Genomic DNA, 6000 nt, shown 5'->3' with positions numbered 1-6000 from the left:
GAGCAGCTGGACTACGGTAGTGCTCAACCCCCACCTCTCTCCATCTAGGGTTAAGAGGAGGTTTTTCATCCCAGGTGGATGCTGTTGCACAATGGCCAAAGTCCAAAACCTGATACCCTCTAAGCACTGACTCTGTGATCAGGAAGAACCTGCTCACGTTGCCGAATATCCTAGCAGCAAAATCTTGGTTCTGATGGCTCTTAGCCCCACGAGGATCTCGAAGTTCCGCAGGCGAAGAGGGCATAACTGGCCCAAAGTGAGTCACTGGCAAAGTGGGATTTGAATTTGGCTTTTCCTGGCACTCTGAGCATCGCCAGCCGTTGCAGCTGTAGCAGAGTGCTAAAGTAATTCCTAGCCATGGGTGAAGTTCCCAGGTTCCTGGGCTAAGAAATGTGGTGGTTAAATGGATCGGAGACTGGTTTAAGTTGTCGAACAGAGAGAGCCTTAATCGTGGGCAAAACTGTGTGCAAAAGGGATATTGATGCTGCTAAGTTTTGCAGGCTTGAAGTTTCAGAGTATCAGAAGGGACCTCTGAGCAGGCCACGGGTGGGTTGCTACTAAAAGGACATCTAGTCTCCTCTTTGATGTTACAATGACTTTGAAGTTTCCCTTCCCTCAGAGAATACTTTGGCAAGGCTGCCTGCACTAAATGGTGCTCCAAGCAAGGAGCGTCTTTGGTGTCGTTCCCTGCCCACCCCACACTGTTCAACTTTCAAACACAACTGTGACAGTACTCCACCACCACCACCCCTTGCTGATTTGGTGCCCCAGATGGTTTTTTGTCGGTGTTGCTTGCCCCAAATCTAGCCCTAAGCATTTCTGCTTGCTGAGGAAGGCCAGTGAATTCTCCATACTTGTCAAGGGGTTGTCACCAAGGAAGTCCTGATGGTCCCACAGTAAAGGCAAGTTGGTTTAGCTCTCCAGGGCAGAAATTCATAGCTGGAGTGTCCCTTTTTTGCCTCTATTGACCCCTCTCTGTATCCTGTTTGTATAACAAAATAAGAGTATAGCATTGCAGTCCAGTTGAAGGTAGGGACAAATCCAAGAGCAAGACTGTAATCTAATATACGCTTGCCAGGGAGTAAATTCCACTAAACACAGTGGGGACTTCCCACTGAGTAAACAAGCCTAGGATCACCTTGTAAGGCCCCTATCCAGTTTGGGAGTACTTGTGCCTAACTTCTTTGAAAACAGCGAGATGAGATATTGTAACTTAATTCATCCTGTTGATCTTCCAAGGGGGCAACTTGTGCACAGCAGCCTTTAGCTGGCTCTAGAGCAAACTGGACATATTTGCAGCTGCAACAGGTAGCTGTCTGAGAGTCTCAGTTTGCTGTGATTTGTGTGGCAAATTCCTTGCTTTGCACCTGATTGTGTGACCTTAAAACATGTGAAGTGGCCCTTAGTCCATCATCCCCCCCGCAAAAAAAGACTGGTAAATGCTGGCGGAGGTCACCATCTATTTACTTTGTGGCTATCTGCTGCATTTTGTACAGCTAAAATTATTTTGCATCCTTTACATCATTTTTTAACTTCTGCCTCAGTGGCTGGCTTGCCAGAACTGGGGAAGAAGCTCTTCCATCTAGCAAGAGGCTCTTTCCTGCCTTCTGATGGCGCCAGTTCCCTTTTGGCATGGAAGGCTTACTTATTCTGCTGGCAGCCAGCTGCGTTCCACGCCAGAAGGGGGTTGGCTCCATCAGAAGGCAGGAACGAGCCTCTTGCTAGGGAAAAAACCCTGGTGTTTCCAGGACTGGCCTAATTCATTGGGGGCATTAATTATTATAGGGTACAACCCACCAGAAAAGCATTTTGCCCAAGAGAGAACTTCCCCTGTGAATTAAAACTTCCCCACGCTGCACTTTGTAGCTCAAATCTGTCCATCTCCCACTTGAGCACCCTTGATAGCAGCGCAAATCTATCATGATCCATGGTAAGGCCACCTTTGGATCTTCTGTTGCATTCCATAAGAGATTTGGTTTCCTCGGGCCAGTAAAATGTATACCCGACTTGTTGGGAGTGCAGGGAAGAAGAGAGATGAACGTCGATGCCTTCCAGTTTTGGCTGTTCAGAGAAGCAGCTTCACGGCCCTTCGACTTCCACATTTCAGAGTTCCGTGTGCGTAAGCCTTGAGCGCACACCTGTTCTTCCCAGTGCCGCTTTCTCCCTGACTTGAAAGTGGAAGAGAAAGCTGCATGCATAAGAGGGAGGGAGGAGGCCCTATTCTGAAAGCGCCCTGCCTGCTGCATTCCCAATTTGGTCTTGATTCCAAATAATCATTCTTGTGGGAGGTCCTTGCTTTATTTATCTTTTATTCCCGAAAACTCACAACAGGTGGCATGGCTAGAAATTGATCCAAAACGTGCCATTCCTTATTAAAGGAAAGGTGGTGACTTGTGTGAGTGCGTGTGTGTGGATATTACTAATCTCTGCTTCCACTGTATTTCTGGTTAACCGCTAAAAGTGGTCTGGGTTACATACTTACAGCAGAAAAGAAGGAAGAGGAGCCGTGCCCCTTCTGCCCCTGTGCAATTCTAACAGGCTTAACTAGTCCACGGCGTCTGCTGGGAGGCACGCTCCGTTTTGAACCTGCCATGTTAACTGCCTCTTCTGGCATCTTTGACAAGAGTGTGATTTGGACAAATGCCTGGCTGTTCCGTTTGCTGTCATGTGTTCTAATTAAATAAGGAAGAATGATTTTGTCTCAGTCTGGTATCCGTTTTGTTGCTTTTGTGTTTGCGCATTTCTTCACACCACAATGCATTATCCAGGTAGATAGGCATTCTGCAAACTTTACCATCTTTTTTGTGTCACATACTCAGGGCTTTTTTTCTGGGAAAAGAGGTGGTGGAACTCAAGACCGCACAATGATGTCCCTTTTGGTCAGCTGGAACAAGGGGGGAGTTTTTTAAATTGGCCTCGGCGAAAATGGTCACATGGCTGGTGGCCCCGCCCCCTGATCTCCAGACAGAGGGGAGTTTAGATTGCCCTCCGTGCCGCTCGGCGGCACGGAAGGCAATCTCAACTCCCCTCTGTCTGGAGATCAGGGGGCGGGGCCACCGGCCATGTGACCATTTTTAAGAGGTGCTGGAACGCCGTTCCACCGCGTTCCTGCTGAAAAAAAGCCCTGCACATACCAATAATACCGGTCTTGGAAAAAATAGGACCACCGTCTTTTAGTCACGAAATTCAATTTATCACTTGCCTTTCTCGCTGAGGCTGGAGGCAGATTACAAAATATTAAAAGCAATTCAATCAGACCTCAGAGGCCACCAGTAAACAGTACGGATTACCGAACTGGAAAAGAATGTAAACAAAACTGTATTTATTTATTTACTTCATTTGTACCCTGCATTTCTCTGCAATGGTGACCCAAAGCGGCTTACATCATTTTCCTCTCCTCCGTTTTATCCTCACAACAGCCCAGTGAGGTAGGTTAGGCTGAGAGAGCGTGACTGGCCCAGGGTCACTCAGTGTGCTTCCATGGCAGAATGGGGATTTGAATCTAAATCTCTCAGATCCTAGTAGGACACTATGTCAAGCTGGCCGAAGGAAGAAGGTTACAAAGGGAGAGGGTGTTGTAGTAAAAAGGGATGTGGTACATGCAATAAACACTGCATTATTACCATCATCATAATTATTATTAAGCATAAAGTGACTGGTCTGTGAATCTGTTGGCTCGACTACCTCTAATGCCATGAGCTCTGCAGGTGGCCTTGGGTCAGCCACTCCTCACAAACCCAGCTCCCCAGCTTTATCATGGGGATAATAATAATCAGGACTTTTTTTCTGAGAAAAGAGGTGGTGGAACTCAGTGGGTTGCCAGCACAGGGGGCAACTCTTGGCAGGAGGTAGTGCCCCTGGTACCACATGTGCACACACAAAGTGCGCACACACACCCAGGACTGCACAATGACATCACTTTGGGTCAGCTGGAACGAGGGGGGAGTTTTTTTAAAGTTTAAATCACCCTAGGTGAAAATGGTCACATGGCTGGTGCCCTGCCCCCTGATCTCCAGACAGAGGGGAGTTTAGGTTGCCCTCCGCACCGCTGAGCAGCACCAGAGGGCGATCTAAACTCCCCTCTGTCTGGAGATCAGGGGGCAGGGCACCAGCCATGTGACCATTTTCAAGAGGTTCCAGAACTCCGTTCCACCGCGTTCCAGCTGAAAAAAAGCCCTGATAATAATACTGATTTTGTTCACTACTCTGAGTGTGGCACTAATCTATCCAGAAGGGTGGTATATAAGCACACCGTTTTTATTTATTTATGTTATTTGTAGTCCATTTTTCTAACTGAGACTCAAGGTGGATTACACAGTGTAAGTCAATACAATCAACTACTGGGACATTCAAAAAACAAATCCTGAAAAATAAAGAAAATAAATCCCACTGACTAAAGAAATATATCCCCCTGATACTTATACCCTAGCTTCTGAACAGTCTTAAAAGCCAATCCTGTAACACGTTGCTGTAATCTAATATTTCTTTATATTAAATAAATATAGCAATAGGCTACAATACTGATCCTTATACTAACCTCCTGAGCTGTCCCCATTAGCACAACGGGATTCATGATGACCTGTCTGAGATAGATAAGGTTATGTATAAGAATATTTGTTAATAAAATAGTGGATAAAATTGTTTAAATTCTACAAAATACACAGATAAAACTTAAGGTTGAACCTTGGTTGTAGATCACCCTCCCTGTGTGACGACCCGTCAATCAATCTTTATTAAAACGGTCCTAGACCAGCACAAAATGTAACAGCATTCTTATTCTCAAGAGATCAAAGGTAAAAATCATTAGCTCCCACATGACTAAAAAAAAATTAAACAGAATTTAAAATACAATAAAAGCATTTCATCACATTTTTATACCTTTGACGGGTGGATTTTATAAGCTGCCATGAAAAACTTCATGTTACATGTAACCTTTGTGTTTTCCTCTATTAATAGCATTCTAGCATATTTATTGTTGTTATTAATGTCAAGGAGCAGGTGTCCTCCTTCTTCCATCTAAGACCACCACTTCTTCTGGGGCTGCCCTTGGCCATCTGCTATGCCTGTATACGGACTCCCAATATTTGTTTAAATAGCCTGCTCCTGGACTATTCTAATGATTTTTTAAAAAATTATTGATTTTATGTTATTGTGGTTTTAATGTATTTTTAATGTTCTTAGCTGCCCTGAGCCCATCTGTGGGGAGGGCGGGGTATAAATCAAATAAATAAATAAATTTATATTCCACTTTTCTCACTGAGGCTCAAGGCGGATTACAGTGTGTGCAATTAGCACAGTCAGTTTCAAAGACATTCCCATCAACAATGCCACATGGCAAAGAAATACAAGTTCACAAAGCCAGAGCGTTAGCAGGAATCCCATACACGATTTGAAGAAATGCTGAAACAGAACATCAGCAAATCTAGGGCTGACACTAGAGAGCATGAAGCACAGGTTGCTCAAGGAGCACATATTTAAAGCAATACATTGCGGTGAAGTCTATGGCCCTTAACTCATTAGATCCAGAGGAGTTAGCCGTGTTAGTCTGTAGCAGCAAAATAGAAAAGAGTCCAGTAGCACCTTTAAGACTAACCAACTTTACTGTAGCATAAGCTTTCGAGAACCACAGGTCTCTTCGTCAGATGCATCATCAGATGTATCTGGCAAAGAGAGTTGTGGTTCTCAGAAGCTGACGATGCATCTGATGAAGAGAACTGTGGTTCTCGAAAGCTTATGCTACAGTAAAGTTGGTTAGTCTTAAAGGCGCTACTGGACTCTTTCCCACTTAACTCATGAGAGAAGCACCTACAATACAAAAGCCTCAACTACTGAGTGGAGGGCGTGCCTATTGAGCAACAAACTTGACACTAGTTCTATCTCCCCCCTCCCAAGCCACCCCCCATTTCCAGCTGGCTTCAGCCGGAGCCTCCGAGTTGCAAAGGTGCCGCCGGCTCCTCTCCCGCTGCAACAGACCCGCCCGGCCGCCTCCCCTCCGCCGCG

This window comes from Eublepharis macularius, chromosome 14 (genome assembly GCF_028583425.1).
Source record: "Eublepharis macularius isolate TG4126 chromosome 14, MPM_Emac_v1.0, whole genome shotgun sequence".
Classification (NCBI taxonomy): domain Eukaryota; kingdom Metazoa; phylum Chordata; class Lepidosauria; order Squamata; family Eublepharidae; genus Eublepharis; species Eublepharis macularius.
Note: the sequence above shows the minus strand (reverse complement) of the source record.